Source organism: Thermobia domestica, chromosome 5 (genome assembly GCF_964235325.1).
Source record: "Thermobia domestica chromosome 5, izTheDome1.hap1.1, whole genome shotgun sequence".
NCBI lineage: Eukaryota > Metazoa > Arthropoda > Insecta > Zygentoma > Lepismatidae > Thermobia > Thermobia domestica.
Genome location: NC_137458.1, coordinates 64,412,492 through 64,437,379, shown reverse-complemented (window position 1 = coordinate 64,437,379; position 24,888 = coordinate 64,412,492).

Sequence of the window (24,888 nt, the reverse complement as noted above, 5' to 3'; positions counted from 1 at the left end):
GTTTTGTTATTTGTGATATATTTTTTTAAAGTCTGACGTATTCAGTTCTTTTTAAATTCATTAAGAACATCTCTTTAAAAGTAAATCTCAATCGATCCATTTGTACAGGTATTCATTAATTACTGTAACTGTTGCTATAGATCTTCATATGCTTAAAAGAATTCAAAGAAAAACGTTTGGAGATTTGGGGAAGTGTTTTGGGAATGCGTACTCCGAAATGTGTTTTGAGCTCTCTTGTGGCTAAATGGATAATGTTCGAGCCTTTGACACGGAAGACCCCAGTTTGCTTCCCGGTAGGTTCATGTCCCATCTTAAGTTGTAGAACCTGAACAAACCGAGATACTGAAATTTTATATTCAAGAAATTATCATTGAATAGTTAAGAATGTGTTAAAAGACTAAACTTTATAAAATTTGCTTATATTGAAAATGTATTCTGTTAGAGCCCACGGAATGAATTAGCCTATTTTGTGTAACTTAGAGATACCATTTAAAAAAAAAAGTCAGAAACTTGCCTATATAAGCAAATCATTTTCTTCATCTTGATGTTGGTGTATGCGTGTATGTGTGAAACAAATTTATTGTATATGGCGTCGATTTGAATGCAGCTCCAGATTACAATCAGATTTTGTACTATATAGATTAACATTAAGAATCAATATACGCCTGAAAGGATGCAACCAAATTTACATAAAAGTATTGTGGGTTATATATTCTGAAGGGGCATAGCGATAAATCTGCTGATCTGGCGAGTATGCATAGCAACGTGATTATTTCAATCAAAAAATTTCTTGTAGGCCTTATATCTGGAGAGCTTTATACAGTGTAGCCAAACCCAAACTATCACTTAACTCAGTATGATGTCCTTATTCCGTAAAAAAAAAATATGAAAACTCGATTTAGGCGCCGTTCAAAAATGTTGTGGCCCCTGATCCGAAAACTAATTACTGGCCAAGATCGCAATCTTTAGATGCATTTTTTTATCATTCTTAAATTCTGTTGAAATTACCCGACATTTATTGCTTTCCTGCCGTTACAAATGCAGCATTGGTAAGAAGGTGTAGCTTATTTTCATGCGAATTCGTAAATATTACCATTTCGAATGTCAGTAGCCGGCATGTCAACTTAACAGTGAGTGAGTGTACCATTTAGAATACCGGTAGGATTCTCTACGAGGCAAGAGTTCAGGTTCGTCTGTCTCGTCTCGAAAATATATCATTAAACTGATGTCTCGTCTCAGAAACTGCATTTGTTTCCATTGGAAGAGTTCTATCTAGTCTCGTCTCATGGACAACTCTTATTGGGAAGAACATACCGTGTTCGTGGTTTTTTTCGGAGTTTTCCCGTTTCCTCGCACTTTATTCATTCCTACATTGCTTTCGTTTTTCATCATCGCCGTCTCCTTTAGCCTAGCCAGCATAATCGTGGTACGTAAAACTGAAAGATTTCATTTTATTTCTATTTCTTATTGGGAAAAAACTCATCAGATTTCAATTAAAAAGCAAAATAACGAATTAACTCGTTTACCACAGGTGTAATAACTCAAATTTGTCAAAAGTTTCATGAATCCAAAATGGAAACCAATGAGAAGCTCAGCAAGCTTTAGGTGACAGTACCATTAGTATAATGCAAAGTGTCAATACTAATGTGGCTCCATATTCGGGAAAAGACAAAATAGTTTCGATCCTATGTACACCGTGTATATATATATATATGTGCAGTGGCGGATCCAATGGTTGCTATAGGGGTTATAGCCCTCCCTTGACGCTCAGGTATACACTGGATAAAATAGGTTTCAATCTTGCTTTACACTGGATAAAGGCTCAAACTATGGTGTAGCCCCTCCCTTTATCATATCCTGGATCCGCCACTAATGATTGAAGGTACACTAGTTAGATATTAAAGGGATCATCTCTGGTGCGAATTGTATTTACTTATATTTCAGGATATAACTGATTGATAATATGGTGTCTGTAGGTTATCTCTAACTTCTCCTGCCCCTCTCTCCGTTTATCTTCATTCCAGCAACTATTTTATCGTTCATTTCTGTTTATCGTATGGTCCGTCCTTGCTCAGATTATAGAACAATAGTGTTAAACTGAAAATGTTTGTTTTGGAGTATTTCTGCAACGTGTAATGCTTCTTTTTATCTTGGAAATGTACAATTATTATTTTTCCCCCTCTTAAATGTTGGTGACATTTCTCTTTATCATATGTTTTTCGTTTGTGATACCGTCATGCACTGTTGCGAGTGACAGAGAGAGAAACCCATCTTCAATAGAGGGAGCTGGCGCGCTCTGAGAGTCAGTGTGTCGCTAGAGCAGGCAGGAACTGTCTGACGAGCCTTGAAGGTCACAGCCATTTTCTGCCCCGTCAGAAAAGGTCGACACTTCTAATTCTTTTTTTTTTCTTTCTTGTCACACTATCTTTACTTTTATTTTCTTTCTTTTTTATTTTTTGATAACTTCCACTTTTCATTATAGATTTTTATGTCACAACATTTCAACTCATCAGGTGGCCTTTTCTTCTATACTACTACTACCACCTGTTTTTCTTCCTTTATGCCTTTTTTTAAGTATCTTCTTTTCTTTATTTCTCTTTCTTTTTACGTTGCTTCCTCTTCTTCTTCATCGTTTTGTATTTCTATTACGACCAAAGGTGTCATTTTTAAAAAGAAAACTTACAAGAGCCTCTGTAATTGACTGTTATTCTAAATAATCTATACATGAACAGGAAACGACAAGAGCTAAAATACAACGAACAGATATTGATTCGATTTTTATCTCCTTGGCATCATTTCCTTTTTTTAAAGAGGAAAATTTTATTACTCGTCGGGAATATTTACTCGTTTGTCTTCTTTCCCATTATTACGTGCTATTAATACCGTTTTATATAAGAACGAAGGGGATACACTATTAAAAGAAAATGGCTTACGATATCTTTTTAAATAATTGATTTTTTTTTACATTCTATCGAAACGTCATAACAATTTTCCTTCTAAGTCAGCGTTTCCCAAACTATGGCCCGTGGACCAGAAGTGGCCCGTAAGATGCGCCCTCGTGGTCCTCTTAGATTGAACATTAACGCAAACAAGAAATGAAAATAAAAATTCAAGTAACTTACGTGCACATTGTAACGTATGATCTTCCATCTTTACGTTATTATTCTTACTTAAGTCTGTTTCAGATTCAATTTATTACATTGTAATTTTTCATTAACTTCTTTTGTAAACATGGCAAGATGAAATGGTATGAACTTTTGCTCCTTGGTGTACTTGGAGTATATATTTATCTACGTAAGCTTCTATTGTATTGCCCTCTGGTGGGAATTTTCATGGTTTCTGGCCCTCGTCATCGATGACAGGTTAGAAGCCATGAAATCTACTTGACCTACGGGAGCAATTTTTTGTTAGTGTCATATTTTGTGTGAAGGTGATATAATTCATTATTCAACATGATGCTCCACTAAAAAGTATTTAAGCGAAGGCATTATTAAGAGTGTTGGTTTGATAATTGTAACTTTATGTCGGCATTAGACGGATTAATCAACCATATGCCCAACGTGATCCAACAGGAAACATAAGTATTGCACCTTTTCGTTTTCTGTAATTAACTAGTTGCTTTCATTAGTCATATTTTTGCTAATGATATCAAAATTAATGAATTATTTCATTAGTTGATATCTCTTTTTTATTATTATTATTAAACTTGCTGTACATTACGTACTTTCTTTGGTCTATTGTATCATGAGACATTTCTGGTTTGTAGTCCGTTCTGGTGACCCATCAAAGTACGAGAGAATTAGATCAGTATAGAGTTCTGTAAAGCAAATATAATACTATTCTGGCATGGTATCTTCGATTTAGAGCGTTTTGCTGTAATTAAAATTATAGTTGGATCGTTATTTTTTTTTTGCATCGTTAATTTTATTGAAAAATTTGTTAAAAAATATATTTCACATATATTTACAGTAATTTTGAAATTGTCATTTAGATTCATAATTATTCTCGAAACCTTATGTTAGTTAATCTAGAGTAACAACCCGTTCGTTGCTACATTTATTATTATTATTATTATTAGACAAACTTGATTTCTAATTGATGTGGGGGAGACTTTTATTAATATTGCGTATCCCTCTCCCGGATGTAGGCCTATCTGTATTATTTCAATAACACACAGCCTTACATTACAACATAACAGATGAGTGTCTCAATTAGGTAAAAATATACATATGTACAAGGAAGGATTATAAACTAAATTTACAATACCGATATTTCTGGAATTTCGTCCGTTATAGAGGAATGAAGAGTGTGCGGTAATTTCAATACATGGACTTGGCAACTGTGTAGAGTTTCAGCCCAAGGATCCTATAAAATGGAGGATCTGCCTTTACAACAAAATCTTGAAGCCATACGTCACAGTTTTGCCACCCCTACTCTGCCCACTCCGCCCAATAGGATCGCAATATTTTAAGCCAACAATCATGGCGGAAACGAAAGTAGCCAATGAGACGATGGCGGAAACGAGAGTACCCAATCAGACGTTTCGATGCTCGGTTGTTTTTTGGCTTCATTGATTTAATAGGATGAAGATACATATGGGCAGATCCTCTATTTTATAAGATCCTTGTTTCAGCCACCCACCACTTACGGTACTAGTTGTAGGTAAACAGAAGTGACGACTCATTTGGAAAACTGGTCTGGCGAAGAAGTCGGCTTAGTTATTCGATTTCTGTGGTCAAAACATGTATCCGCAGCTGAAAATCACCCGCAGCAGGTAGAGGTTTACAGAGAAACTGTACTGTCTCGTCAGCATGTCGCAGAATGGTGTCGAAAGTTTACGGCTGCTAGACAAAACGTCATCGACAAGGAGGGCCGTGGCCGACGGCATCAACAGATTTGAATACCTTTTGAGTGGAGGAGCTTATTCAGGACAACAGGATGATCACGGTACGGCATCTGATGGCAGAGTCAGTAATGTCGTACAGAAGCATTCATCACATGTTTACGATACTCTGTAATACCGGAAAGTCAATTCCCGATGAGTCCCACGTAAGGACAGAATTTTTTACCAGGATGGAATCTCCAAACTCATCCCACTGTGCGACAACTGTCTCTACCCATATAGAGACTATGTCGAAAAATAACCTAATGTATGTACTATTTGTTGAATGTATTGATTCTATGAAATAATATATATACCTTTTACCACAGGCTTTGTAACACCTTGTTTAACCTTCTTCTAACACCTCTTATTATCTGTACTAACATATAAAAGAAAGTATGTGTTTGTCCGTCATCAAATTTTCACATAGAAAGAAGTCAAATAAAGCAATATATATTTCGGGACTTCGCATGAAGACGCGAATTCCACTATGTGGCAGCGTCACCGATCAACAACCATAGAATAGATCTACCAATCTATCAAATAGCTACATCGATTCTTTACGGATGGCAGTTAAAGTCAATATAAATAATTGTTACTAGCATCACTTATTAGTGTAGCAATCGAAGTAACTGCTTGGTGGATTCGTAGGGTATTGCTAATTCCAAGTTAATCTGTGACGTTACCACATAGTGAAATTTTGATTTCCCTATAGCGGCTGAAAGAGGCCTCGAAAGGTATACTATCATATAACAGTTTCGCTTTAGTTTGATCTGTTCTACAGAACAGTGCTCTATGGTCCGTGGGTGCCAGGCCCGTATTCAGAGGGGTCTAGGGATGCCGCCCCCTTAATTGTTTTGCCCCCCTAAAATTTTCACGGTAGGCTTGCAAATGAACTATAATATAGTGATGAATTATAATATGGTTGGATCGGGTCCCTCTAACTTCAGCCGCCCCCTACATTTTTGGGCTGGCTACCGGCCTGGTGGGCGCCATTTTTAGAACACCCGATAAATAGATAGATACATAAATAGATGTAGATATATAGATAAATATTTAAAATGTGAACAGCACTTCTCACTTATGAAATGAAACAGTTCCCCAGCGAGATCCATATTAATATATATTCATCTAATCTCGACAATCGCTAGTGCAAGCAGCAGCACATCTCCAGATATCGGAAAACTGGTTGCAGGAAAAAGGTACAGATCAAAAAAGAAACAACAGGTATCCATCCATTTATTATCTGGATTCCCTTTAAGACTTTGTGTACGAAAATATGCTCGCCCTTTCACATACATAAATATGGATTATTTTTATTTCTGGCGTACTCTAGTTTACTATAATGACTGTTTGGTTCACTTGATGTACGTGAGGATATTAACAAAAAATCCCTTTATTTTATACTGGTATTAATAAAAGAAAAATATATACCGGTACCGGTATATAATTTATTTTCAACAATCCAAGGCTTACCAGAATATTCCCGAACTACTAGAAGTGCAAGGTTTTAGCATAAGCCTATCGGTATGCAACCTACAACACAGTAGAATAGTGTGGGCTGTCTATGCACTACACTTTAAAAAACTTTTAGAGTTGCTGCCGTACTGAACAAATAAATTCCACTTACATGGTACGTAAGGGTTTCATCCCTACTAAATAATAGCGTCTTTACCTTTGAAGCGGAAGATATAGGTTCGATTCTGGTGAGAGCTTATGTGATTCGGAGATATACCTGGAAAGTATTTCGAGACTCTAAACCTTCAGCTTTTTATATCCTGTGTTTTTTCTTCTGTGCTGTAATGGTGAGAGACTTTTACTATAAATGTAATTTTTCTGCCACTGTGTATGTGCGGTGGGGCGTAATTTGATCCGTAACTACTGAAAACAAAATCCTAGCGAAAGTAAGTCATAAGAAACTGCAGGAAGGAAAATTACAAATGAGAACAAGGAACTAGTATAACAAGAATATATGGGAACGAAAAATAAACATGGGACCGAGGCATTTCAGTGCTAGAGTACTCACCTCTGGTACCTGGGATCCCTGGTTTGATTCCAGTTTCCAGTGTGTCCTGGATAAATATTATATGCCTCAGTGTTCATGTTAACTAATCCATTCATTATCATCATCATTGTTTTTCTTAGTCTTTTAGTATATTCTGGATATTAAAATAAGAAAATAATAAGAAAAATCAAAATGAAGAAATAAAATAAGAAAAATCTTTGTCAATAATAATAAAAATTTTCAAACTGGTGTTCAAACAGGGTGTTTAAAAGCAAAACCGACAATGTTCGGGAGGTGATTCCTATCACCAAGATGAGACAAAAAGGATAGACCAACCTGGGTGCACAAACGCTTCCTTTCGGAGTTATAGGCTGCCGAAAATATATTAAAAAATGGACTTTAAAGTTCCATAGCTTCAAAACTATGGGACCTACCGCAGTCGGGTCAAGACTAAATGAGGAACTAGTATGTGCCCTATGCAAATATCCAAGTTTCAGAATCCTGTGGTACCTCCACAAGAAATTTTATAGACGTAGTTGCTGAGTATTTCAAATTATACGCCCGTAGCCAAACTTCCTCTATAAAAATTGTTACGTGAGTACCTTAGGATTTTAAAACATGTATTTTTGGATAGTGCACATATTAGTTCCAAAGTGAAGTCTTGACCCGACTGCAGTACGCCCCATAGTTTTGGGATAATGGACCTTTGAAGTTTAGTTTTTTCATGTTTTCGGCAGTCTATAACTCCGAAAGAAAGCATTTGTGCACCCAGATTGGTCTATCCTTTTTGTCTTATCTTGGTTGTCGGTGTTGTTTCGAAACACCCTCTATATACAAGTTTATTGTTTAGAACTGTATTATATTACTTACATATATACAATACATACCTAAAAGGAGAATGAAAATTAAACAAATGAGATTCGTTTCAGATTGTAAAACCTACGATAGTGTCCCATAAGTATCTTTTCCTAGCTTCGGAACATAGATAAATCGACTTCTGGCATGTAATACGTAGTTATACACTGCATGTCAGAGTGTATAGTATACTAATTTCGTGGCTGTGTGCTCAGAGTTTGAAAAGAATTAATAATAATAATAATAATAATAATAATAATAATAATAATAATAATAATAATAATAATAATAATAATAATAATATAACAATAACAATATGAATCTTCTTCCTTCCCTTCGAAGTGGAATATATACAAAAGATTGTAATTTTACACCAATTTGATTACTTTAAAAGTTTCATGCCTCTGTTAAGTCGTAGTATTTCAAAGACTTTATTGTACTCACAAGGAACGGATATGAACCTGTCATCTTGACATCCAAATCAAACCTAGTCCATTCAATAAACATAACAAAGATATGTTCATTCACAAAAAATTAGGTGCTATGGACAATGGAGTAAGTCCTTTGGGCCCATGAACTCTGTTAGTATAAAGAAAATCGTAGACTCGCAGTGAAAAAGTTATTGCATCAACACTGTTCATGGTTTATAGTTCATTATTTTAGCATGAAACAAGCTTTCCAAAGGTGCTATGCACTGGGGCTCATAACTTACTTGAACAGGAAAAATGGGGAGAATATCATGAAAATTCCCTCAAGAAATCCCTCATCATCTTTGGCCTCCTCTGGAGTGGCCCTGGGTAAAAGCAAACAATCCAAATGTATCTTGGAAACTACTATAGGGGAAAGAAATGTGTGTATCAAATTTTGTATTGCTAGACGGAATAGATATGAGGGAAAAGCTTGTATACCAATACACGTTTTCCCCTCATACCTATTCTGTCTACGAAGTGTACGAAGCGTACGAAGATGAGGCTTCTAGTTTTAAACCACTCCCTTCAAAAAGATATGAAACAATATACATATACAATATTAATACCGTCAGTTAAAGTAGCTTTGGCATCTGGGGTGACTTTGGCACATTTGTCAAAAAAGATATTCAATTGCTTTTGCGCCCAAACACAGCATAATTTTTGCACTTAGGTTCAGCAAGTGCAAAAATTATGCTGTGTTTGGAAGTAGTAGTGGTTGAATGCTTTTGTTGGTAGGATGCCAAAGCTAGCCCCAACTGACGGCAACTGTATAGATAAATTCTGAAACGATATGAACTTGAGAGCTATTCTTGAACCCCTCTTGGTAAAGTTCTGTGTACGCCACTGATTATAGGGGCCGCGGTTGGCTTAGTGATAGAGCGTTCATCTCTTATGCGTGGAATCACTGGTTTGATCCCAGTTCGAGCCAAGTAGACTTTGTGGTGGACCAAAACCGTGTGAATGGGTTTCCTCGGGGTTCTCCCATTTCCTTTCACTTTCTTCATTCCACCATTTCATTCATCTTTCATCATTACCGTCTTGTTTAAGCTAGCCGGCATAACCGTGGGACCCAAACCTTAAAGATTTTGTTTCATTTTATTTCATGCTACTGACTGTACTAAGTCTGCACATTTAAGTATAAATAATACATTCTCGCGAAATAATTTAGTCCTAGTTTGGAAAGATGATATCAATATAAAATTACAAAACATGCAGATACAGTATTAACGAAGTAAGTATTGTAATTACGAGAAAGATTCTTTATTGTAACTGTATTAGTACTATCATAGGATATTAATAACAGTATGAAAGACTGGCAGCAATCAAATTTACTGTATAGTTATGCAGTCGTTATATATATTATTATTATTAAAACTTGTAGAGGTTTAGTACTTATATTGTCCGACTGTAAAAATAAATTTTATGGAGAAAACCATTTTAGGTTTCTTCTCCCTCTAACCTGAAAACTCTTCTCAATTGATATAATTTAGAAATGTTTCACCGGAAAGAATGCCGAATGAACGACGTATAAAATGAAGTATTTTCCTAAGTAACAAGAAAACTTTCGGTCAGTTGGCGCGTGCTTGGCTTTTGGCCTTCTACGCTTGCCCTTCCAATGCGTGCTTTCATACAATCTGCCTTTTGTTGTACTTGCAAGCGATACTTTAGATCCTTCGCAGTGCGTCTTAGTATCACTGGCCGCCAGCGTAAAACGCTTGCATCAAGCTTGAATGAAACAGTGAATGCCCCCATGTAACTTCGTTAATGAAATCCAACTTGCGGCATGCTTGCACGCTTTCCAATCAAGCCGGATGCAAGCTTGCCGACTTCCAATGCAAGCTTACAGCAAGTGGTTTGCAAGTTGTCTCTGCTAATAGGGTTGATTTTGCAGCGCTAACATTTTCCCAACATCTGCTTCGAGCATTCTCTAAGAATAAGTGCGGGAGAAAGAGAGGTAAAAGAAAGAGATAGAAAATCGGAGCTAATTGGTTATAACAGAATGAGATTGTCCTTGTAACATTCCATCCTTCTCGCTTCTACTATAATTTTTCAACTATAAACTTACGAGATTTATTTTAATCGTAATACTCTATATATATTATATTGCTACTTCATACTAGGATAAAAATTATTTTGCGTAAATATAAAACTTACTTTTTTTTTCTTATTTAACCATTCAGATTTCCATACTATAGACTATACTATAGACCAACGTACACAAACACACACACGTATATATAAAGAGACAGAAAGCATATACACAGGATATCCTCTAAGGATTCTTTTGTTTGTTTGTTTTGTCATTTTATTGTGTATTATATATTTTTTGTGTGCATCCTGTCATAAAGATCAGAATGGAATCCACGTTTACGCTTATTTGATCGGCATAGGTGTACAAATACAGTACAGCTACAGATGAAGGAGAGATTTATGTGTTTTTAAACACTGAAAGCACACTAAGGGGAAAAAAACTTTTAGTGCTATAGGTTCATTTATTTTTATTTTTCAAATTTAGAATTATGATGAAAGGGATAGTGAAAATATACAGGAGGAGGACAAGTATGATTGCACATACTTCCTGTGTCCTTCTCTCGTCAACCATGCCTATGTATGTAGTATATATATATATATATATATATATATATATATATATACACTCTAAAAGGCGATTGAGACGTACTCTGTTGATAATGCAATGCGTAGTCTCACAGAACACGAAACACACTATACATTCATAGTGCTTTACTTCTGAATAGCGAAAAAAAAAACTCGTATATATATATGCTCATCCTGTATTACGAAAGCAAAGTGCTTATCCATTTTTTTTATCTTTCTAAAAAGAGAGAAAGATAATGGCTAGAGATAGGATTGGAAATCTCTTTGCGCTCTCTGTCAAATACTGCACGTGGGAATGAAATTGAAAGATGTCTTTGGGATGTCATCTAAAAGGGAAGGACATTATTTTAGATTATCTTCCGGTCCAAAAAGAAGACAAAAAAACAAAAAACAAAATGACAGTCGACCAATCTACACAAATGCATCTGCAAATGAACACACAACGACATAGATGGGGGTATTATCTTAAAAAGAGAATTGCTCGTTGAATAATATCCGTCCTTTACAGATATGTACACTCATTCTCACGTCTATGAAAGAGTATGTTTTTTATCTGTCAGTAGAAAATGGCTTTTTTATTAGTTCCTTTAAATAGTCTTGTGTGTTAAGAGAGAAAATGCGGATATTATAAGAATCTTAATGTGCTTAAGGGACAACTGTGGAAAATTGTACAAAAGTAGCTTTATGGCAGGCATTTATAAATAATATCTTCGTATGGATAAGAAAAAGACTTTCTACGACACCGGATTTCCTGTATGAGGAAGATAGTATTTAACAAAGCCTCGCATTTTCTCCAAATCTCAACAGCATATGAATGTCAATTACGGCTCTTGAATTTAGCTTAGCCAATCTTCATCAATGACAATCAGGGTAATGGAGGTTGGGATTGGGACATGTCTACGGAACGATCTTTTGACTTTCCATGGTTTTCAATCATACTTTCATGAGGTGCCGCTTTGCTCCCTAGAGTTTGCAAGTCGCCTTTCCCAGAACCAAAGATGGCGTGGGTCAATGAAAGCTTGACCCACGACCCACTAACCCACCACCCACCGTGACTAAGACCCACTGACCCACTGTGACCCATTCTGGCCCACGACTCACCATAACCCACCACCCATCGGACCCACTCGTGAAATACTATTTTTTTTTTTTTTTTGCAAAAATTCGTACCCCAATTCCCCCTAAGGATATGTATTATAATGAAAGCGATATGATTACATTTCAGTTTGGATTGGGACCTAGTCAGGCCCGTAGCCAGCCCAAAAATTTAGGGGGCCCGGTAGAAGTTAGGCTTCATCACCATATTATAGTTCATTTGCAAGCCTACCGTGAAATTTTATGGGGGCCAGCCAATATTTAGGGGGGGCGGCCCCCTCTTGCCCCCCGTGGATACGGGCCTGGACCTAGTACCAAAAGTAATTTCATTTGGCTTTGTCATTTAACCGTTAGGAACACGCACATATAGTTACATTCAATTTTTCATATAATAATTCATATATTAGAGATGATTCAATTTTTTTTTCAATAGTCATGTCCAAGAACGCACAGGCTCTGTCTCGAGAGCCAAGTAGTAAGTCATATTACTATTATTACAATTACAAATATCAACATCTAAAAGTGTCTGCAGTTCTTTTTGTACTTAGATATACTTATTTCAGGTAATAAATAGAAACAAATGAAAAACAAAGACAAATGGAGGCTTTAAAAGTAAAACGTAGACAAATTCACCGGTGTTAAGAAGACGCCACCTTGAAACACTGTACAGAGTGGGTCGGTGGGTCAGAGTGGGCCATGGTGAGTTGATGGTTCAAAGTAGGTCACGGTGGGTGGTGGGTGGCAGTGCGTCACGTCCTATTGACCCACGACCCACTCATAAATCTTGACTCACTGCCCCACTTCACCTCTAAGTTGCGATTACATGTCATTTTTGTGCAAGACACATCTTTTATCAACTACTGACCCAGAGCAGCCCCTCATATTTTTATTTTGTCCTACCAGACAAATTTTCTGGAAGGAAGCTTAGTCCACAGGTTCCATAACTGTCCCAGAGCGTTTAAACTGGCGGAAGAAACTTATATTTCCTACGAAGACGGGTGATTAACGAAAATAAGTGATAGTAAAAAAGTGGTCAAATGTGAATATGGAGGAAACGGGAGAACCTTTAGAACACAAACCACGATACAGTCTATCACACACTCGAATGGAACTAGGATCAAACACAGAACCCTTCGCACCAGGGGTGAGAGTTTCACCACTGAACCACCGTGCACCAACTACATTTTAAGGATAATGAAATTATCCATCCCTTCGATTTTAATGAGATACGCCTCTCACGGGATAGTATTGGAATGTCCAAAAATAATTCTTCACAGGAATTCCACAAGAAGCTCCCATTTCCGGGACATAAGAGGACATTGAAAGTTTCTAGGTGTGATTCTCTATACTCTCTTAAGGGTCTTCACTGCAGCGAAATTAAACTACCGTTAATTTTAGAGTTTCTCTTGTAATATCTTCGAAACAAATAAAAACTTTTGAAAAGCAAAAACGTAGTGCACTACACAACATTATTTTGCATGTGACATCGTTATCACAATTCATCTATCTGCTTTCGATTTGCAGCTTTTTTTTTTTTTTTTTTTTTTTTTTTTTTTTTTTTTGCGGGTTCTGCAAATAGCGGCATACCAAAAGCAGATAGGCGAATTGTGATAAAGGTATCACATGCAAAATCGTATTGTCTAGTTCACTACGTTTCTGCTTTTCGAATATTTTTATTTGTTTTGAAAATAATACAGAAAAACTCTAAAATTAGCGGTAGATTTAATTTTGCTGTAATAAAAACCCTTAAAAGACTTATTTTATTATGAGTTTTATTATACTTCCAAACTACGATATTCATAAATACGTTTTGTAGTATGAAACGACTGGGGACACCATAGTCTTGTAGTTCAGAGCGTTGGACTCACGTTCCAATTTTTCAATTTCCGACGTCCACCTAGCGTCAAACTGGGGAGTCACATGAATAAAAGACATGATGACCAATAGGTCTAGTTAGCTCCTGATATGCCTGATAGAGACAGAGCGATGCAGTGAGCTAACCATATGTTCCTCCCTGCGCTGAACTTATTTCATCCGGTTGCTAACAGATGGCGTTGCAACGGCTTGAGCCCATAAGGTTAGTTTTCTTTTAATATGGAACGACTATAAAAGCCCATTCATTTGTCTGTCGACAAAGTATCAGAACATCAATGGCAAGAGATAGTGAGAAATAGATGTTTTATTTGTATGAATTAACCCACCAAAGAAAAGGTCCCTATCTTCGCCATTACGCTTCTATTGAAACAGGAAATGGTAGATCTAGAATTTCCGGTTTCAATATTATAAGGTTCACAACAGTTTGAAAGTACTCTATCATAGTAGCCATAATGTGAAACGAATCTGACTTATTATTTGTTATAATATGTACACTTTTTATTAATTATTCTTTTTCTCTACTTTTTCTTTTGCAGGTATGTGAGAGATTTACTTCTCCATTTTTTTCCAATTGATGCATTACCTTCTTTTCAAAAAAAAAAAAAGTAGGTAAGTACAAGGCATATTTAAAGTTTTCAATGCTTCATTAATTAATGTAAAACAACTCAAATGTATGTTCTTTTTAGAGGAAAATAGATTTATACAAAAAATTGAATCCAATCCCCCTTCCCTCCTCCCTTTGAATATATACACGTATTTCAACTAAAGTTTAAGGTTAAAGCCTATAAAATACACTATTTTAGAGATAAGTTTTGAATTCACTCGGGATAAGCACTTTAATGAAAGTCCTAAGTGGGCTTTCTTAGGATTCTCCTATTTCTTCCCACTTTCTTCATTCCACTATGTCATTCATTCTTATCATCACCGTCTCCTTTAGCCTACATAGCATAAGCGTGGGAGGTAAAACTGAATTATTTCATTTCATTTTTTTATATAAATTTGGGTATTAAATATAGTTGGTTAGGTAGTTTTTGAAAGTGTAAGTTTCTGTAAGTAATTAACTTAAAAATAAACAAAACCAAGTATTTTAGGAAGCATCAAAAAAATGAAACAAAACATTGCGATCTTAGCCAAGAATTTTAGGAATTATCAAAAAAAAAAAAAAAAACGCATTAAAAGATTGCGATATAGGCCAACAATTAGTTTTCGGATCAGGTGCCACAAAAGTTTTTTAACGGCCCGTAAACCGAGCTTTCGTATTTTTTACGGAATAAACACATCATACTGATAGTGATAGTTTGGGTTTGGCTACATTGTATGTAGTTCTCTAAATATGGGGCGTACAAGAAAATGTTTGATTGAATGAAATATATGGATATTTTAGGCCAGGGGCCACAAAATTTCTGAACGGCACCTAAATCGAGTTTTCGTTTTTTTTTTTTTTTTTTTTTTTTTACGTAGTAAGCACATCATACTGAGTTAAATTATACTTGGGTTTGGCTACGCTATATGTAGTTCTCCAGATATAAGGTCTACAAGAAAATTTTTGCCTGAAATATATTGGATCTTTTGATTCATAAATTGAGAATATTTATTATAACAATTAGATATTTTTAAAAATCAGCATTACTTTCATTGTATGAAGAATATTAATGTTTTATATAAAATTTTATTAATATTGTCTAAAAGAGATAAACTATTACTTTTAAGCTAATGCTCTTTGTGATTTTAAAAATGGAGATGGGAAATTCGGTATATAAACCCTTACCAGTAATTAGAAACAAGACTACAAGTTTAGGAAAATTACGCTCCTAAAGGGGCAAAGGAGGCAGTTTCTATAACATCGAAGTTTCCTGTTTTATATATACATTTAGAAAAATTCTTCCCGTCTGATGAATGGGTACTAGAAAAATACGAAGATAAGTCAAAAATTTTCGGCAATGTAACTATGACTTTTCTTATATTTTTTGTACTAACCTCTGTCCTCGTTTGTTTTATTGTTATGCTGTTGTGGTCATGCTATGAAAGTTTGGTCCTATTTCATCCATTTTACTTGTATCAGAGGCCACAATCCATTCACAAAATCCATGAAAAAATTCAAAACTGGTCCCACAATTGTTACGCACGAGATTGGCTCCTTCTTCGTGTATAACACTTGTGGACCATTTTAGAATTTTTCAATCCATTTGTAGACACTCCTTTACGGCAAGACACTTCTTCCCGTGTGACGAAAATCTTTGATGAATTGGCTGCTCCTGATGCATCTTCCGACTACAAAAATAGGATCAATACTCGTTGTTCCTCTTTGGTGCAAACTTCTAATGGAACGGCCATGATCTATCTGCAACAAAAGGAAGACAAATGGAGAAATTAGATCAAACTTTCATAGCATGACCCCAACAGCATAGCAATAAAATAAACGAGGACAGTAATGTAAGAAAAATTATAGCTATATTCAGGGACGTACGCAGGAGGTGGGTCCTGGGGGTCCAAACACCCTCCAAAATTTCGGTTTTGTGTAAATTTAGCCTAATTTTAGGAGCAATTTTAGTAATTTTAGTATAAAATCCCTCATATTGAGTTTGGACCCCTCCCGAAAAAAATTCCTGCGTACGCTACTGGCTATATTACGGTTAATTTTTGACTTACCCTCGAAATATTACTATTTTTTTTTTAAAAAAAAAAACAACATATTCGGGGGCCCAAATCCTTTGATTTTCACCTTCAAATGTAATTGCGCAATAACCACAATTCTCAAATAAGCTCTTCCGTTTCTGAGCTTCTGTTATGAAGAAAATTTTTGTCTTTTGTAATTTGCTTTGGCACTTATTATTAAAAAAAAATTCAAAAATAGGAGTTCTTTAGGTACAAAAGAGACTATTTGTGTGCTATGAAAACACACTTTACAAGTCGTCGCCGCCTCAGCACCTTTTTCGACGGTGTTTTGACTAACGGCAAAACCTCCCGATCAAAAGAGGAAAACCATCAAATACCACAAGAGGAAAGCAGTCCACGTCGATTTCCTGGTAACTTAATAAGCTTAATACGGTAAATTGCTTCCCAAGGAAAATACATACGACAAACTTCGGGCAAGCTTGAGTAAACTCTTTAAAAATAAGGAGGAGATGGAGAGAATTGAGAGGGAAGGGGGAGAAAAAGAGAACTAAACTTAACCAATTCTTAAGTCAACACTTGTAACCTCTTCAGAAAGGGCGCTTTCTCATTTTTGAACTCTTTCTCTTTCTCTAACGCACGCACTCAGGGGTTAAGATGCTGGATGAAAGATGGCGCAGAAGGGTACGAAACTATAGAAATAAAAAGGAGTGAACGAAAGAAGTAGAATTTTTCCTCTGACGTGGGTAGCTGAGAAAGTAGTTTGTAAAAAAGTAAAATACTAGACTATCAGTATATCTCACCCCTGTTTATTACAGTATTACGGGATTTCACCACTGTGGCGGGTTTAGAAGATAAAAATTCATGGGGGGAGATAACCAGAACTCTGTCTATGGTAGGTATAGCATGAGTTTACTATAAATTTTCAAAAATATATAAATAATACCTTAAATTCTTTTTGTCACTCAAAAAAACTGTTTGAGGGTTCCTGGCCCCGGGTTGGATCCGCCACTGTTGCACCAGTTGAATTTCTGGTGACGTTCGTTGATATTTTTTACTATGCAAATGTTTACAATTTCATAACCTAAATTATATATGTGGACAGTACCGTGTGCTTAATGGAACCAAGTGCTGATATTTTAGCATCAAATCTTTCAGCAAAAACTACCTTTTGTTTCTGAAACAGGATTGCATGACATGATTATTATAAGATATTTTATATATATATATATATATATATATATATATATATATATATATATATATATATATATATATACTGTTTTTACATTATAACACCTATTTTGAATATCTGGACACGAATCTTGTAAGCAATGGCAGCGATGGGACGTTAAAAATGAAATGAAATGAAATCTTTGAGTTTTACGTCCCACGATTATGCCAGTTAGGCTAAAGGAGACGGTGATGATGAGTAATGAATGAGATAGTGGGATGAATAAAGTGGGAGGAAACGGGAGAACCCCGAGGAAACCCACGCACACGGTGTTTGTCCACAACAAAGTTCACTTGGCGGGGGTTGGGATCGAAGTCGGGACCCCAAGCATAAGAGGTGAACGCTCTACTACTGAGCCACCGCGACCCCCAGGGACGTTAAAAGTGGGGAGGAGGAGGAGATATCATCTGAATAGGTGTGTATTAATGTTAGTTTTCCTAGTTGTTCCTAACATTTTGTTTGACGAAAGGAAAGGAAATGAAATGAAATCTTTGAGTTTTACGTCACACGAATATGCCGGTTAGGCTAAAGGAGACGGTGAAGATGAGTAATGAATGAAACGGTGGAATGAAGAAAGTGGGAGGAAACGAAAGAAACCCGAGAAAACCCACGCACGCGGTGTTTGTCCACCACAAAGTCCACTTGGCGGGGGCTTTGACGAAAGGTTGTATAACTAATACGATACTATCTTTTCCAGTTGAAATAAAGTATATTGTATGTCATGTTTTGGTAAGTAAATTGACAAGAGCAACGCAAGTAACTCCTAGCCCTTTGTACTCTTAAACAACGATGTAAGAAGGGATTTAATTCCTTGCTAGATTAAGATTAAGAAGGGATTTAATCTTAAAATTCTGTCTGGAAAGTTGAGTGATCAGATTATTTAATAACCAATTTGCAAACCAAATAAATAGAAAGAATAATATTATTCATAGTAATGAATAATGCGAAGAAGTTATATTGAAACTGGGGATTAATGAACAACTTATATTTTTAATTCCACACATGTCATTAAATGTATGTTATTACCCTTAGAAAATGAAAGACAGTCAATACTGCAAGCATATGCTATGTCACGCAATTGCAATTATGCTATGACATGCTATGTAGGGATGCGCACGGGACAAGATTTGTGGCTGTCTCGTCTCGAAAATGTGCTGTAAAAGTGATGTCTCGACTCGAAATATGTATATTTCTCTATTGGAAGAGCCTTGTCTCGACTTGAATTTTGTCAGGAAAATCCTGTCTCGACTCGTCTCGTGCGCATCCCTAATGCTATTCTATGACATTTAAAGAAATACGCAATTAATTGCTTTGAATTGCAATTAAAAGACAATTCCTGTAGCTTTCTTAACTCCACGGGAAGACAAGTAACCAATACGTACTCACACAACGGCAAATATTATATGGCACCATTTTTCTATGAACCAGCAATACATACAAAAACAACATTTTCAAATAAAACTATATACATTAAGGGGTTACTTCAAAAAATGTGGGGGCAACTACCCTTTCTGGCCCGCCCTAATCGCCGCCCCTGCTTGTAAGGACTGAAAGGAGCATCAGCTAATGATACATAAGAAATTCCTCCAAAATGACCATTAGTAGACTTAAATTGTTTGTGCAATGGGAGCTTCATATATCGGTTTGCATTATATATAAATCATTTTGCATCTACTCTTGTATAAATATAAAAAAAACTAATGAATAATTAAAATAGCATCCATTTTGATAATAGTGACGAAATTTAATTAATGATACATGTGAGAATATACAGAGTACGGAATGAACATCTGATTTTTTCTTTTTTTCTTTTTTTTAAATAATGTTTCCGCTGCGTGCGAGCTCTGACATTTGAGGACACTGAATCATGGTATCGTACATTTGATAAACATGCCTGGTAGAGGTCTGCACGGGCCGGAATTTTTAGCCCGAACCCGGCCCGGCCCGTGAGTTTATAATGTAAGGCCCCGAACCGAGTCCGAAATATGTTTTAGTCTTTAGGCCCGAGCCCGGTCCGAGTCCAGCTGATTATCAAGTGAGCCCGAAATAAGCCCAAATTACAGAAAATTAATAATTATCGCAAAATTGTATACTCATTTACAGCAATTAGAGGTTTAATTTTGCAGTTGTGTTCGCAGTTAAAATTTTATGGCCCAAGCCCCATCCGAGTTCGGCCTGCGGACTCGGATCGAGGCCGTGCAGACCTCTAATGCGTACAATAGGTGTGAGTAAAGGAGGAACGGGTCAAGTTTTTCATATTTAAAAAGTTCTTGAACGTCTTTTCTGTTCGACAGGATTTCGTTCATCCAATCGGTGTCGGTGGAATTATATTCAAAATCTTTTATATACCAAGCTAAGGATTTGTTGTTCAGGGAACCAGGTAGATAGATGACATTTTTATGTTAACTAATTGCCCAATTGCATCAACAATTCTGGATTCTCTAGTTAGCGACTTGTGGCACTCATGCCTTTGGAGAGTGGATGGTGTGTAAGTGATAGAGTGGTCACCACTGGTGCAAGGATTTGATTCCAGATTGTGTGAGTTTGTGGTGGTCGATACGGTTGTGTTCGTGGGTTTTCTTAAGGTTCTGCCAGTTCGTCCCACATTCTCGCCCCATGAATTCTTCCACAATCGTTGACTTCAGTTCCGCCATCTTTTAGCCTAAATGCACAATCTTGGAACGTTAAACTATAAACCTCATAGAAATTTTTCATGCCTATGGGGTGTCCCTCGCTGGTGATGCTGGCTTTCTAGACCAGAGTATACTTACTTCTTCCTTCCAGGTAAGCTCCCCAATTGTCCTCTCGATGCTCGGTGAACGCCGCAATACCAACATCATCTGGTGACACGAACAGTCACTCATGTTTCTTCTGAGCTGTGCGGATCCGGCACTGTTTGATTCCCCTGATCTCACGAAAAGTGATATATTCCATTGTGGCTAATAGAATTTCGTATTATAGATAAAATAAGAAAACTAAACACAGGAAATATATAGTTCTATTTTTTTTTTTTTTGTAATTTCTAACGAAAAACAAGCAAGAAGGCAAAATAGAAAAGAATGAACGTTAGTACTACTTGTAGCTGTGGATTGGTTGGTCGGATATCTAGCTTGCTCTCTAGCATCTTGCAAAATTCTTCATCTAAATGCAAATTGATTGTAAAGAAAGTGGAGAAGATGTGGGCTTTAGTTACACAAGACGAAAGCGGTATATATATATATATATATATATATATATATATATATATATATATATATATATATATATATGCGTATATAGCTAGTTGCAGCGTGAAGGTCCTATGTTCATAATCTTAATGACGCGTTGATCATGCAATGTGAGAGAAAATAGGAGAGAAAAATGCAAGGCAAAAGATTAAAAAGGATAACATCTGAGGCAAATGGTAATTCTGTGAACTGCAAAGAGAGAGAGAGAGATAAAAAAAATGTTGAATTAACGGAGATTTTTGTTTCTTTAAGTTGACTCTCGAAATGGAAAAGTAAATGTATGTGCACCTAGAAAGAAAAGGTCGTTTTATTTACTTATTTATACATTTGAGTTGTAGTTTTTTTTTAAATCTCTTTGTTTATTTAAATTTTACACGTTTATAAGTTTGACTAGCTGATTGCCCATTATTCGCACGGGGAGTACCGGTATACGTTTCATTTTAGACATAAAGGGCCATGGGAGAATAATTTGAATTTAAACAACGTCGAAAGTGGTTCGTCTGAGTGACCCCAAAAACTATGGATTCAGCACTAATATCAGTCATTTTTGATAATTTTAAATGTCTTCCTCTCCCCGTAACGAAGTTACAGTGCTGAATTTAGATTAAAACGTCATTGGAAGTGCCAGTATTCATCTCAGCGACCCCGAAAACTACGGATTCGACACTAATATCTTTAATTTTCGCTCATTTTAAAATATCTATCCCTCCCTCTCCTCTACTTTATACCGTCAAAGTGAAAAGATAAAAAACATTTTAGGCCCGGACCTCATCCATGTTGAAAATTTGATCGAGATTGGTCGAGTGGTTCAAGAGCTATTAAGTCACAAACATAATTATTTCAGTTTTATATATTAGATTACAGGTTTATAAGTTTGATTCAACGCTAAATCCTGTATTTTAGTGTTCTCGAATCAGTAACATTTCTGGATTCACTGAAATTATAATTCGACAATATTATCAAGTTTCTTAAATTTGAGTTACATCATTAGTTTTGTTTGAGAAATACAAGATTGTAGTTTTTATTCTTATATCTAGAGACCTTAAGTTAAGCAAATGCTTATTTGGAACGCTAAAGATATGATAAAAATGATCGTATTAAAGATTATTTCGAAAAATCTTTGCTTCAATTTCCTCAAAATTTATTTTGCCTATTTCACTTCATATTGCCTTATAACTAACTAACTCTGTGGCCTATGGAACCCGGAGGTTCAATGACGCGTTCACAAAAGCTTTCCACTGACATCTATTGTTAGCTAACTGAATCCAGTTTCTACTTTGTACTCCTATTTCTGCGAGATCAATCTTAATATTGTTCTCCCTGGGCCTAGGTCTTCCTAATGGTCGTTTTCCGGTTAGTCTTCCAGTTAAGGCTTTGAAAGCGTTCCTACAAAGCGTTCAAAAAGTCTCTATACACCTGAATCGTGGCAAGTCAAAGTCGCATTCAAAGTCACATGAAATAAAATTTTATGCGAAGGTTTGCAACACTGCTATATTATCGCCTTGCGTGAAGTTCCTTTCTTAGATTCCAGTCGGCAAAGTGACGTTGAAGTGATTGTTGCATCTAGTTAGCGGTCTCTGAAACAATGGTGTTAACTTTTGAACAACGAATATTCCTTGTTGAACATGTGTTCCGTGAACAAGGTGAGTACAAACAGACAGTGAAAGATAAGTTTGCAGCTAGGTTTCCGGATACACCTGTTCCGAATCGTCACACTGTAAGGGCACTGATCGATAAATTTAGAGACATTGGAACGGTAATGGACTATGATCGAAGTGGTAGCCCGTCAGTGCTCGATGGAGAAAAAATGCTACACATATCGGATGCAATGCAACGTAGCCCCCATAAACCACTTCGAAAACTTGCTCAGGAAGAAGCAATAAGTGTTGGTACGGCACAAAAGGCGGTTCGTAAGAAACTGCGTCTTATCCCGTATAAGGTGAGAGCGATGCAGCAGTTACTTCCTCCCGACAGTGTAAAGCGAGTGCAGTATTGTGAATGGTTTACACGATTTGTTATGGACAAGTCTGACGATGTTTTGGATATTTTTTTTAGCGATGAGACCTGGTTCCATTTATCAGGTAACGTCAATGCCCAGAACTCACGGTCGTGGTGTGCAGAAAACCCACATGTCATACATGAAGTTCCTCTGCATGACCAGAAGGTAGGGGTGTGGATTGCAATATCCAGAAGAAGAATAGTTGGCCACATATTTTTCAGACAAACAATAGATTCAACTCGTTATTGTGAAATTATTCACCAGTTCGTGGGAGAACTAAGGGAAGATGAAATTTGTAATGCTTGGATACAACAAGATGACGCTACAGCACATACAGCTCGCCAATCCATGAGATTACTGCAAGAGGTTTTTGGAGATCGAATAATGTCAAAGGGATTGTGGCCACCTCGGTCTCCTGACTTGTCTCCTCCGGATTTTTACTTCTGGGGTTATGCAAAGAATTCTGTTTATAAAGGGAACCCCCACACGCTACAAGAACTCGAAACAGCTATTCGAGATTTTGCTCATAGCATTCCACATGAACAACTTGTGAGAGTATTTGAGAACAAGAAGAAACGTGTGCAAGCATGTTTGGACGCTCATGGGGGACATTTCCAACATTTGCTGTGTAAATGTGTGTGTATATGCTACGCCCTGTACATAGTGCTTTTATGCCATAAAATATAATAAATTTTGAGTAAAATATTTTTTTCGTTGCTTTGAATATGTGACAATTCAGGTGTATAGAGACTTTTTGAACGCTCTGTACTTTCTTCCACCCTGCTACATGACCTGCCCACCTGAGCCTCCTAGACTTGATCACCCTAACAATGTTTGATAAACCGTATAGATTATGTAACTCCTCGTTATGAAGTTTCCACCATTCCCGTTTCTCTTGGGTCCGAATATTCGTCTCAGGATCTTGTTCTCAAATACTTTCAGTCTATGCTCTTCCTTCCGAGTAAGCGACCATATTTCGCAACCATACTGAACAACAGGCATGATTATCGTTTTATATATTTTAAGCTTTAAATTCCTCGACAGAATTCATATTGCATAAATGGCTAATACTGCCTATTCCTTATATTTTCTTCACAATCAGTACTTCATTGGCAGAGCTACATAGCTCTCTATTGTGAAGAAAATTTGTTAGGTCAAGAAACTTTAAAATAACAGAAAGTGATTCAAGTATGTCCGGGTCAAGGTTAAACTCTACCCCAATACGTGGCAGCTATATTAGCGCGAAAATTGTGAACAAGTTGTTGCGACTAACACAAACTAATGACGAACTGAGTTGCTTAAAAATGAAAATGTACCAAATGAATTTGACTTACGTATTCTTTCTTTATTTAAGGCACGGTGGCTCAACTGTAGAGATCTTACCTCTGGTGTGTGGGGTCCCTGGTTCGATCACCGCCCAAGTAAACTGACGTTAAACTGAAAGATTTAATTTCTTTCCTGATTTAAATCTGTCGCTATTACATGCCTGGCAATAGAAGAATTGTTCTTTTGTTCTTTCTATCTTTGGTTTTCTTTCAGTGTGCTGCAATCAAAGACATAATTTAGCAACATAATTGGCAACTTGAAAAACAAATTATGTGCAGTTACAATTAATAATTCCTTGTCTCAAACTGCCAAAACGTATTAAATTCAAACGTATTAAATGCACAATTTATTCAATAAAATACTGCAAATTAAGAAATAACAAAAATATCAATACTAAACTTTCTCTTACACAAACTCAACAAAAATTTTGTCAGATTTAGCATGAAATGTGTATAAATTTTACATAAATTAAAATATGGATTAAAATGTACTTTTATTGTAATGTTTTCCATATTCGACATTATATACGCTTCATTTTGAAAATTCAAATCTCTGAAATATACAGTCTTTATTTCATAGTTTTAAACTATAACAAATAAATTTATATTTCGCCAGTAAATAAAAAAAAATCCTCTCCTAAATTCAATACATTCTTCGGAACATCGTCAAAGTGATTGTCAGTCTTTTATGA